Below are 13619 nucleotides of genomic sequence, written 5' to 3'. Positions count from 1 at the left end.
CTTACTGACGCTGTTAGGAACCTCGGAGTCATTATGGATAGCTCATTTAAACTAGATAAACAGGTATCCAGTGTGGTTAAATCTAGCTTTCATCAACTACGCCTAATTTCCAAGGCTAAATCTTATATTCCCTACAAGGATTTGGAGAAACTTATTCATGCCTTCATTACTACAAGGCTAGACTACTGTAACTCCTTGTATATGGGTCTACAACTCTCCCTTCTTCAATGGCTGCAGCTAGTTCAAAATGCCGCAGCTCGCCTCTTGACTGGCTCAAAAAAGTACGATTCTATTACCCCTGTTTTGGCAAACTTACACTGGCTTCCCATTAAATTTAGAATTGATTTTAAAGTTTTATTGCTTACTTACAAAATTCTAAATAATATGGCACCTGATTACCTAGCCGATCTTCTCTGCCCATATAGCCCCATAAGAGCACTAAGATCATCTGACCAACTGCTCTTAGTGCAACCCAGGTCTCGTTTGAAAACCAGAGGTGATCGTGCCTTCGCCGTTGCAGCACCTAGGTTATGGAATACACTTCCCTTTCATATACGTGCATCGGACTCTATTCAGTCTTTTAAATCACGTTTAAAAACATATATGTTAGATATTGTATTTAAGGTCAATTAGGGTAATTTTGCATCCGGATTGCATTGGATTATGTAACCATTTTATTTTCATATTTATAATTTTTATTATATATTGATTTTATTTGTACTTTGATCTTATGGAAAGCACTTTGGTGTACTTCGGTCTTTGAAATGTGCTATATAAATAAACTTTGATTGATTTGATTGATTGAAAGTGCAGGAGGGACAGGTGAAGTAGCCATGGTGCTAACGAGTCGGCTACAAGCTAAGCTAGCGAAACAGTACAGAGACAGTGAGTGAATACTTTGGCTATAAATTAGGTAGTGAGTACACAGAAAGGGAGCTTCAGATGAAGCACGTGAAGATTATACTATGAAAAAGGAATGTATCTAAAAGATTTTAATTAAATTGCTAAGCAGATAAGCTAGTCAGAAACACCACTGTGTTTGAGCAGGAACAGGAAGTGATACTCTACCACAAAGCGAGCGAACACCAAGTGACAGCGCCACCAAGAGTCCAAGAGCTGTAAAAACAAAGAAAAATGAGAAAGAAAATGAAAAAAGCAGAGAGAAATAATCAGCTGTTAACAGCAGAAAAGCACTGCTAAATATAAGTGTTAGATTTAATTTGAACCAGCAGCTTCAACTTTCTGAAATTGTGCCTTGTATTCTGGTTTAACCTCTTCACAAATGTCACTCCATTAAGACTTTTGGCCTTGGCTAGAAGTCATAACTGAGTCTAACTACGCTGTAGACTGTCGTGTCCTCTGAGGCTGTGGGAAGAATAACCATATCATGACTGAGTTTATGATGTGACTTTTGAAACAGCCAAACTTTTATTCCCGTCTGTGGATTAAAAAAAAAAACGGTTTAGGATGTTGATGACTGAAACTTTTTGACCAACATTCAAAAGCTGCTGTCATGCTTCCCTCACTGCTTTTAATGCTGTAGATGGCAAGAAGGAAATTCCCATCAATATGCACTCCTGTAGTTTGGCTGAGAACTGTAATTTGACACTGAAAATGACAACAACAGTCAGCGGCTTATTCTGTGACCCACAAAAGACTAAATGGGCTTCCAAACTGGGAGCACGGTTCCCAGGGCTGCTGTGTGGTGAAAAGACAGATGTGTGATTTCATAACTTTAAAATGTAGAATGCCACCATGTTCGTTTTGGAGATAGGTGTTGCTATTATGTTACTATTACTTCAGATGGACCCTTAAGGACTAATTTAATAAAAAGTAATCTAGGAATTTCTAATCTGGGAATGTTTTGATGTTTGTTGATGTGTGCAATGCCAGGAAATCTGAGCAAGCTGTACTTTAGTCTCCATGGTCTCGAGTATCCTTTGTAAAATAAACTGAATTGTGGAGAATCAAACTGATTTAATTCCAATCTGACACAGCTTTGATCAAGAGTTTTCAGCCAGTGGGTCATTATTACTAATTAGAGCAGAAATGGAAAGAAATTATGGTTAGAGAGCGAGCAAGCAAACGGTCAGCCCAATAAGAGTGTCGTTAACTTCATCACATATGCTTCATCAGATAAAATACTTTTCCAGTGTGTTTGATTGTGTTTTTCTTTTCCAGTAACTGAATTAGTCGAAGTTCCTTGAAATAAAATTTGGCCCTGTGGTGGTTTGAAGGCTTTCTGAAGCTTCTGCGGGCATCGACATTGACAGAGTGCACTGATTGCAGTTAACAAGCTCTAAATATCTTATCTGGAGTTGTGGTTTCCAAGCCAACAGCGCTGGAGCCATCCACCGCGCCAACTGTGCCATTGGAAATTGATTAACTAATTTATATTCAAGCCCGCTGCTTCTTTAAGTCAAGACAAAGAAGAAGTCTCTTCAGCACAACAAAGACAGCAGATGAATAAATCTCTAAATACACCGACGTATGCGAAACAAAGCTGATTCACTCCTTTGTTGTGACGGAGGCCGGATGGATCTGAGGGGCTCAGCCAAAGGTGAAACCGCAGATCGAGAGACGACAGCAGGTTGATCTGGTGATCGATGTGGAGCGGGTTCAGATGATATAAGAGATGTTTATTAGAATTAAAGCCTCAGATGCTCTTATTAAACTCTGCGTGTTGGACACGGGGTGATGAAGTGGTGGCTGGAGCGCCTTCAGCACGCAGTCAGCAGCTCTCTGTTGTGACATCATACAAACTCCACACATTAAACTAATTGAGCAGTAGAGTGCCATCAAGCCAAAGTCACCTCAGATCAGACAGCAGTCTAACAGCTTAGCGAGCAGCGTGGAGCAGCCACATACCACAACTATCAGTAATACACAAATGCCTCAGCAGCTGCTGCCTGTTTGTTATCAGACGTGAGAACATTTGGTCAGTCTGAGTGTCACTGAAACAGATTTGTGCTGTGGGGTTTTTGTCAATAGCAAAAAGGTTATAGAAGTTTTGAAGTGAGGATTTTTACATTTTCCTTTCTATTTATGACTTTATTTATCTGTCGTTCTACACTTTTCAGTTTTGAACGTTCTTAGATAAATGTACTACAATACAATTTTATTTTGAAAATAAGCTATTCACCGTTAGCCTATTATTTTTTATAATTTGCTCTCTGCTAAAGTCTTTAGGCCTTGCAGGCAAGCAATTATTTCAGCTATAAATATTTTTCATTAGCTGAAGTAACTTTAAACTGATTTTAGAATTAGTACAGTACTCTTTCTGAGTCACGATTGGCTGCTAGCTTATTGATTGTTATAAGAACTTATTAATTACGAGTGTGCTCAATCAGAAGGACTGTAAAGAAAAACAAAACATCAAAAATAACCACAACAGATGAAACAACTGCACAGAGACCAGCTGAGTCTGTTTTGAGTCATTTGATTCATTGTGCATGGGATCGGCAAAGGGCACAGATCCCTTATTTCTTAATAAGTAACATCATTATCATTATTATTAATTAATTAATTATTATTAATCCGATATAGATCACATAAAAGTAAAGAGTTCAATAGATGGGTTTAAACATTTAATGTTTTAGTTCATCACATGTGCTAACTAACACATTATTAGTAAGATTTAGCTCTCTTGTAGCCAAAAGAAGTTACATTCAAGGTCTTTGTGAAAATACCTAATTTAATACACTCTGAGTTTTTATCTTCAGGATCTAAATTCAATATTTTCTAAGATGAGCACAGATCATCTAAACAGAGCTGACAAAGGCGCTCCTGCTCACACATATTAACTGCTGCAGTCCAGTCAAACTACACTTACATACCTCGTTCACGATTGAGTCTACATAGTTACACTCTATCTTCCTGCATCAATGCTGTTTTTCTCCTGCTGCCCTGGCTCTGACAGCCTAAACAAGAAGTCATATGAAAAAAGAATTAAAGGCTGGACCACAGTTCATCGCCTATTCATATCGTGAAAGCGCTGAACAAACATGACAGTGAGAGAGGTGATGATAGTGCCAATATCTCTGGAAATACATGTCACAGCCTCTTTCTTTTTCAGTCACACCTTCTGCCTCTCGCCGGTCTCCCGCATGTCATCTCAGATTAATGGCCTATAGAGACGTGCAGGGGAGGGATGTTTTCAGTGGCGCTTCACAGAGTTAATCTCTGCGTTGGTGTGTTGTCAGCACATACAATGTAGGGCAATTTCCCCCGGGGTGGTCTTGCATCTTTCCCTGTTTCCACTCCTTCCTGCTCTCTCTCTGTGTTTCTACAAGAAGAGAAAACAGACAGAAACTGAAATAGAGCAGAAACATTGTCTCTAAGGAAAGCATTATACTTACTTGACATATGTGTATTGATTAGGTGGCGACCTCCAGGGTGAAAAAAGAAAACCACAATGGAAGTTTCCAAAAAGTGCAGTTGATGTTAAGGCTGTTTTCACGCTGACTTCCCATAAACTTCCATCAACCGCCCACATTTAAAGAATAAGAAAAAATCAGATAATATATATTTCATTTGAACCCAAGTGAAGATATGATGCTGACATAAATCAGATAGAAGATACTTTCAGCTGTTTCACATCTGGAACACTGTGTTTACACTGGATCCCTCCCAGCATCAAACCAGGAATATTTTGCTTGTCAGGCAATTGTGTCACCACTACACTAAGGTAGAGATGGCACGATACCGATATCATAAATTTGGATATCTGCCGATACCGATATGAATCCGATATTGTGTTTTTTAATCAATAAAACTGTTTTTTTTAATATCTTGCTGCATTTTGTATAAGTTCATACTCAAGTTTAAATAAACAACAACACTAAAGCTATTCTGTTATACCTGTATGTAAAAAATACACTGCACCCAAAATATTTCATAGTTCAGCAACACTGATCAATCTAATAAACTTAAACCTACTCCATCCTCCCTATTCTGGTATTTTAAAGAGTACTTAGCAGAAATATTAAGCAACCTAACTAATAGGGTTGCAAACTGCCAGCAAAAAAAATAGGGAACCACCCCCCACCCTCCACCTGATGATGCTTAATCGATGTAATCAACTTTAATTTGATGCAGGGTGAAAAAAAAATGCACAGAAATAAATTATTTTTCAAGAATAATTAAATAGATTCAACATCTTTCTTCAACAGAATTGCAGACTGCACAGATGGTACCTTCCCAAAGGAAAAAGTACTATAGCTTACTAGGGTATATTAGACTTAACAGTTACTATATACAGTAATGGACTTCTATACATTTTACATCAGATTAAAACTTTGGGTGTAAGATTCAGATAATTATTTATTGAAAGCTAGACATTTTAAATGAGAATAAGAAAGAAAAGTATGTCTTTGTGCCCCCTTTTCCCTGTTCATGCCCTATCGGCCCCCTGGCTAAACTTTGCTAGATCCGCCCCTGCACAGTTACCAGCCGTCAGCTACGTGAAAAGGATCCTGGTGTAGAAAGTAATATTAAATAAATTCTAACAACAGCTTATCAAGCTTAAACGTGCTGCTGTTGTTCAGCCGCTGGTTTCCTCTTTCTGGTGCAAAGTGGGCCAAAAACAAAGAAGAGAGACGGACTCGCGACAGAAAAGCCGATCAGCTGATCATTAAGCAGTTTCACGATTGAAGTAGCAGCAGGAGAGGGAGGGAGAGAGGCAGTCGGTCCATATATCGGTTGTTAAGCTTAACATGGGAATGCTTTACAAACATTCAGAGATGAACTTACACATTTGCTTTACTTCTCTCTGGGATAACTTCCTCGGAGATGAAATGCTGGTTTGGTAGCGAGGCTCCAAATACACACAGCCGCTCTATCATGTGAGCACACTGCTCCTATACGTGCTACGGTTATGAGCCGAGTTACGCCTTGTTGCAAGTTTTGTGAGGTGTTTTTTTGATATTTAATGGATCGGATTACATTTTTTATTTCTCGCCGATATCCGATCCAGTAATTTAGGTCAGTATGGGCTCAAAATGTGGTCATAAATATTTTGTACTTGTAAATCAGGATTTGTATGTGTAAAAAAGATTTGTGTGTGTGTAAAAAAGATTTGTGTGTGTAAAAAAGATTTGTGTGTGGACTTAGCCAAAAAACCCCCTGCAAGTTACAAGTACGAATTTTGACCCTATTTTTCTTCCTGTCATCTGATTGGTCAATGTCATGTCAATCACAAATGTAACAATCCAATCAGAGAACAGATGGGTTTGGCTGTTGGAGGGGCACTTTTTTGAACTGCAGGTCCTTGAAGGGTAATACAGTTTGAAGCTGGAGGATCTCTATATAAATATCCGATAGCAGCTAGGTCCCCTAACTTTCAGCAGCTGTTGAAAGGATAAAGTTGTGGTATGTCAGTGGTTAGAAATACCATTATTACTTTAGGATTAGTTTAACACAAAGTCAGGACTGACCCGGGATCATTGCTGTGAGTCACAGTGCGCAGTATAAAGGTCCTTTCACATCGGACGCAGGATGTGCTGCTAATGCTAACTGCTAACTAAAAGCAAAGGATCCAGAATTTGTTGCGCTGGCTGCTGAGCTCTGTGGGTTTTTGCAGCAGCTCTACCTGTATGGGCTCAAAATGTGGTCATAAATATTTTGTACTTGTAAATCAGTTTTGTATGTGTAAAAAAGATTTGTGTGTGTGTAAAAAAGATTTGTATGTGTAAAAAGAATTTGTGCGTGCGTAAAAAGATTTGTATGTAAAAAGATTTGTGTGTGGACTTAGTAAAAGATTTGCAAGTTACAAGACAATTTTGACCCTATTTTTCTTCCTGTCATCTGATTGGTCAATGGATGTGTCACAAATGATAATGCAATCCAATCAGCATGTCAATCACAAATGTAACAATCCAATCAGAGAACAGATGGGTTTGGCTGTCGGAGGGCACTTTTTGAACTGCAGGTCCTTGAAGGGAATAAATGCCCTTTACATGCCAACCCAGCGTTTTCCTTCATCACCACGAAGGAAAACAGTCTGTGGTCGTCCGAGTTTGGTGATTTTTGTGTCACAGGTCTCGTGCTTTATACAGGGACTTCCACAGCCTTTTCAACAGCGCTGCGGACAGCAGGGGGGGCAGTGTTTTGGAAATGACAGTCTTCATTACAAAGCTTTCTTCGTTATGAATTAGCATACATGTTTTTATTGAACATTTGAAGAACTAGCAAAAAAACCCAGAAACTGTTGTAGAGGACAAAGTCAGAGATAGAAACGACAAGGAGCAGGTGCATCTAGTACAGGTAGAGCTGCTGCAAAACCCACAGAGCTCAGCAGCCAGCGCAACAAATTCTGGATCCTTTGCTTTTAGTTAGCAGTTAGCATTAGCAGCATCCTGCGTCCGGCGTGAAAGGACCTTTATGCTGCGCACTGTGACTCACAGCAATGGTCCCGGGTCAGCCCTGACTTTGTGTTAAACTAATCCTAAAGTAATAATGGTATTTCTAACCACTGACATACCACAACTTTATCCTTTCAACAGCTGCTGAAAGTTAGGGACCTAGCTGCTATCGGATATTTATATAGAGATCCTCCAGCTTCAAACTGTATTACCCTTCAAGGACCTGCAGTTCAAAAAGTGCCCTCTGACAGCCAAACCCATCTATTCTCTGATTGGATTGTTACATTTGTGATTGACATGACATTGACCAATCAGATGAAAGGAAGAAAAATAGGGTCAAAATTCGTACTTGTAACTTGCAGGGGGTTTTGGCTAAGTCCACACACAAATCTTTTTACACATACAAATCTTTTTACGCACGCACAAATTCTTTTTACACATACGAATCTTTTTTACGCACGCACAAATTCTTTTTACACATACAAATCTTTTTTACGCACGCACAAATTCTTTTTACACATACAAATCCTGATTTACAAGTACAAAATATTTATGACCACATTTTGAGCCCATATACCTGTACTAGATGCACCTGCTCCTTGTCGTTTCTATCTCTGACTTTATGTCCTCTACAACAGTTTCTGGTTTTTTTTGCTAGTTCTTCAAATGTTCAATAAAAACATGTATGCTAATTCATAACGAAGAAAGCTTTGTAATGAAGACTGTCATTTCAAAACACTGCCCCCCGCGGTCCGCAGCGCTGTTGAAAAGGCTGTGGAAGTCCCTGTATAAAAGCACGTAGACCTGTGACACAAAAATCACCAAACTCGGACGACCACAGACTGTTTTCCTTCGTGGTGATGAAGGAAAACGCTGGGTTGGCATGTAAAGGGCATTTATTCCTTCAAGGACCTGCAGTTCAAAAAAGTGCCCCTCCGACAGCCAAACCCATCTGTCCTCTGATTGGATTGTTACATTTGTGATTGACATGACATTGACCAATCAGATGACAGGAAGAAAAATAGGGTCAAAATTGTACTTGTAACTTGCAGGGGGTTTTGGCTAAGTCCACACACAAATCTTTTTTACACATACAAATCTTTTTTACGCACGCACAAATTCTTTTTACACATACAAATCTTTTTTACACACATACAAATCTTTTTTACACACACACAAATCTTTTTTACACACACACAAATCTTTTTTACACATACAAATCCTGATTTACAAGTACAAAATATTTATGACCACATTTTGAGCCCATAGTATCGGACCGATACCGATACGTAATATCGGATCGGTCCATCTCTACACTAAGGAGACAAAAGTCATATAATCTTTCATGTAATAATATGTTATAATAATAACAATATATGATATATTTGAAAAAAACAAACAGACTAATTTTTCTACAAATATCCACTCTGGGAAAAATAACCCGAAATCACCTGGACTCGGTTATTCCCGTTGCAGAGGGACATGACATTTAAAGAAATGGCAGAGAGCCTCGGAGGCTCTTTTACTTCACTGAAAAAAATCCTTCACACAGAGAGGCTCTTCAGGTACTGTGGAAAAAAAACATGTTTTATGCAACAGATGGCATGGTGTGAAAATGTGACAAAAAGCTCACGTATTTCTTGACTTTAGCTTACATTCGTCATGAATCTTGTAGGATTCTTATGGGAACTAGAAAACAATTACACTGTGTCAGTGGAGTAAAGGCAGGGCAGAAAAAACTGAGTCCCATGGTAGTCAGGAGACATTACTGTGGTCCTTCCAGTCGCCACAGCTATTCAAGCATGAAGTCATTATCGGTGACTGTGGAATATAAATTTAGCAAGTAACCAGCTCTAGCAAGGCTGTAATGTATATTATAATACACTAGTAACAAAAGTGACTGATGAATGAAACAAAAAGACATGCAGACTCACATTGTAAAATAGGCTAGCATTTACATTCAGCTCTTCTGGTTTCTGTGACCACTGAAGTTGCTCTATTGCTACAAGCCACATTCACCAGCTCAGTTTTTAGTGCTTTGTTCTGTGCATGCAGCACTTTGTTTATCACAAGCATGCATGCACATGCACACACACTGAGAGCAGGTTTAGCATCGTGCACGCCATCAGAATAGAGGAACTGGGGACAGAATCATTGACTCCTTTGCATTTCCTTTCTAGCTCAACCTCTCTGACCAGTCAGTCGATACAAGTCCTTTTCATCCTTCCAGGAGTACATGCAACTCACTATAACCCTTTTCTTTTCCCTCCTCTCTTTGGATAGATGTGCAAAGTCTGATACTACGTTCTCCCTGCCACCAGTGTTGCCAACTTAGCGACTTTGTCGCTATATTTAGCGAGTTTTCAGACCCCCTAGCGACTTTTTTTCTATAAAAAGTCGCTAAAAAAAAGACGTGAAAGCGCGTATCGCTTTTACTCTCAACAAGCAGCGGGTGCTGTAACGCAGTCAGTTCTTCTTTTAATCTTTTACTCTTATGCTGTTTTGTGGATCACAAGGTTTAAAACTACTTATAAACACACACAAACACAAAGTAACTCCACCAGAGTGCCTATTTCGGGTCACTTTTGCCGGTCCAAGCCCGGGTAAAGGGGCAGGGTTGGAATTGTGACATTAAAAAAACAATAATTGCTAAAAGAAATTTAATTTGTAGTTCTAAATAAATTCTAAATGCATGTAGGACGTTTTTTACTCACTTTAGGTCTCTTCCACGATGTTATTTCTCTCTCCAACAACATAGGTTACAATTACATTAGCGTGACCAATTATGCAAATTAGGTGATGACGTCATTTAGCGACTTCTAGCGACTTTTAGGACAGCCAATAGCGATTTTCCTTACTGAGGAGTTGGCAACACTGCCTGCCACCACCTTGCAGTCTCCTATCTCTTTCAGATTGCACCTTCTGCATAGTCCACCTGTGTGAATCTTTGTCCTTTATCATACTCTGTTTCACTTCCTAGTATCTGTACTGTGGTAGAACAGCTTGGCTTTGCTTCAGTTCAGTTCAATTTAAGTATTGCCAAGTCACAACACGAGTCACCTGAAGGTGCTTTATAAATGACCCACACCAGCATCAAAATGTTATTAACACCCTGGGAATGAGAGTCAGCATATATTTAATTTCTATGCAGGACCCAATCAGACTTATAGTATTTTACAGCACTAAACAATGAAGTTCTTCTTTGTGTCAAAAGAGCTGAATTCTCGCCTTTTCTTTGAGCTTGACTGAAGATTAGAGATACTTATATCTCAGTTATCAATGAGGTGCAAGTAGTTTTTTTTGTTATTTTTTCACAAGTGTATTGAGGCTCAGCATGGCACTGTAGTACAGCTGAGCTAATTATAACGTTTCCAGGTAGGTACAGGAAGCAGCCTCAGACATAATTACTGACAAACCATTTCAGACGTTTTCAGTTGACCTGACCAGTCGCCTGGCTCTGATACTTTTTCAGCAATTGCCTGAAAGAAAAAGGAATCAGAACCACTCAAACATCCAAACACCTATTATAAGGTTCATTTCAAGGTTTTCAAGACTTTTGTAAAATTTTAACTCCTGTTCTATGTGAAGGAGTCACAACCCACTGGGCTTTGCATGAAACCTGAGCTCAGACTCAGTAGGAAAGCCAAAGAAGCCACAGGCTTTCCTTTACCATCATTATAAGTGTAAAATTTCGGTATTTCCATGCTGGACGGTACTTAAGGCCTTTTTTACTCTTAACAGAACGTTTGAAAAAGTGAGGGTAATATTTGCGACACAGTTTGTGATGTTAGTCTTCAGCAGTGTGGTGATTAATGTCGGATTATTTCAAAGCCTTGATACATTCTCAGCACAACTGCTGTTTCACATCACTACCAAAAACAAACATCCAAAACCAAAAAAGCTTCCTGAGATGGAAACTACCGCAGATACGGGGAAACAGAGTTGCACCAGTGCAAACTGGTGTCTCGTTTAAGAACAAAAGAAAAAAGCAGTTGGCTGTAACTTAACTTGGCGTAACTTGGCTGTTAAAAGGGGGTTTTCCTTCCCACTGTCACCAAAGGTCGTCTGTTTGTTTGTAGTATCTTCACATTTTGGAGATCATGTATCTGAATTTCAGGAGCGGGACCACGCCTCCAAACACACTCCTTCCGGCTGCCATCTATATAGGTTCCCCCAGTTCTGCAAACTGTTCATTCTCGTTTACGTGCCCCACCCTCCCTCCTCCTCCTTCTTCTCCATTCTTCAACTTCTTCACTCCTATTTAGTGCACGGGGATCTGCCAGGCCCGGGAGCCGTCGCCAGTCCCCTTCGAGGCCTTCCCCAAACCGCAGCTCAGTTCATGTCCAAGCATTCACCTTTACATACTAAAACGCTGTCAAACATAAAATGAGGACGTGGGCCCAGCTAGTGAAACAATATAAAATGCACTGACTCAACTTTTTGTGTGATGATATATGAATTGAATTGAATTACATTGAAAAACCAACCAAGAACAAACTCACACAGGATGAAAATAAAGACACTCACAAAAGAACAAAACACAAACTAAGACACAAAGTGTTACAAAATATTTCTTTGAGGCGGGTAAAGAGATCCATCGAAACCATGTGTGCTTTCATCCAAGGTGAAACAAAAACCATCTGAGATGTTTTGACATTTATTAAAGCTAACTCCTGATTCACCAAATCTGCTGCGGACACATTTGCCACTACTGTGAGTTTGTTGAATGCCACAAAACCAATCAAAGCAGAGAGAGCATCCCTCCAACTCCAATCCAGCACCAAGCCTAAACAGAGGTGCTTCTTGTGGTTATTGTAATCTTGTATCCATCACTTTAACTGATTTTTTTTCTTTCATTGTGCTTTGAGAACCGCAATCTTCTCAGGAGGCTATTAAGTCCCCTGCTGTGTGAACTCTTTGTCTGCCCTCGGCTTCATGTCGAGCCTCACAGGGTCACTGTGGCCATGTGTCTCACCAATGTGAGTGTTGATCTTGTGCACTTACAGAGGCCTCAGCAGAAATTTCTAGATGTGCTGGTGCAAAGTAGCCCTCCCATTATTTTGTTCTCGCAGCAGTTTGAAGAACTTGCCAAATGGCTGTTTAAAGCATTTAATCTATAAAAAAGATACCATAAATGACTTTGTGTCACTGTGTGGTCTGTGTATTGTGTGTTTCTGTGTGTGTGGAGGTTAATAGGACTGTGTGTGTGGATGAGTTTTGGATGAGTCCCATTTGTAGCACATCATTACTCTCAGGCTGCTGGCTCCATCCTCTGACAGGCTGATCTATAAATACAACTGGTCCAGACTCGTTGCACGGCTGATGTGACGCTGCACGAAGCCACGTTTCCAACAGCTACAACAAACAAACAGCCAAAAAAAAAAGAACAAATAACACCATGAAATAAATCGCAAGGAAATGAGGCCTGGATATTGTTTTGGGGGGTTTTTTTGCCCTGATTCAGAAAGTAGCAGCTTATATTTGCAGTTGTAGTGAAAAAAGGTAAGATAAAAATATTGGAGCTAAAAATTGGCTAAAATGGATCAAAATGGAACCCCATCTTTCCTTAACTCTAGTTTGTCCAACTCAGCTCGCTGCTCTTCTTAATGACAGCTGCTCCTACACTGCGGCATTTCACTGCAAATGAGACTGATAATTAGCGTCTTAAAATTTATTTGGCCCCATCTGTGATAGACTCTAACACTGAGGTTGGGTAAATGCACAACAGAATCACACATCACTGTAAAAGATATCCAGGAGGCAGCCTTTGCTTTTATTGGTGCTCTTCATCACTTTCATGGTTTAAACGGACAGATGAGGCAGATGTAGCTAATTAATATTGTTCTACTGTTGTGAAAAACCTGACAGTAGAACAAGCTCCACTCTGAACATGTCAAAGACTGCTTCCTGCTATTAAAGAAGAATCACTGTGTAACACTGCTATACAAGCACCAGAAGAGTCATTGCAATACACTGGGTGTTTGTAAAAGATGGACATAGACAGTGATGTCACCTCCTGGTTAAGTCCCAATCAGAAGCTTCCAGCTGACACTTGATTTCCTTCCAACTTAATGTTTTGAAACAAACATGAAAAGTGAGCAGTTCACTCAGAAAAGAAATGACGCTATAGCGCCAAATCACAACAATAGTCCCCTGCACTGTAAAATCTAATTAGTTCACAGAACTAAAAAAAAAAAAAAAAAAAAATAAAAAACTAAAAGTAAAAAAACTAAGTAAAGCTTACTTAAGATGACTGTT

The 13619-nt window shown here is 39.5% G+C and overlaps 1 long non-coding RNA gene across 1 annotated transcript; it reads right to left on the bottom strand.

Annotated features, from left to right (window-relative positions):
- Positions 1-3819: 3819 nt before the first annotated feature.
- LOC120442365 lies at positions 3820-10101 on the bottom strand. The gene is made up of 3 exons (XR_005614689.1): positions 10076-10101; positions 4082-4285; positions 3820-3920 (listed from the first exon to the last, which is right to left on the bottom strand). It is a non-coding gene; the product is annotated as an uncharacterized LOC120442365 (long non-coding RNA).
- Positions 10102-13619: the final 3518 nt, after the last annotated feature.

Source organism: Oreochromis aureus, linkage group 1, assembly GCF_013358895.1.
Source record: "Oreochromis aureus strain Israel breed Guangdong linkage group 1, ZZ_aureus, whole genome shotgun sequence".
NCBI lineage: Eukaryota > Metazoa > Chordata > Actinopteri > Cichliformes > Cichlidae > Oreochromis > Oreochromis aureus.
Note: the sequence above shows the minus strand (reverse complement) of the source record. Positions and strands in the feature narration are given on the sequence as shown.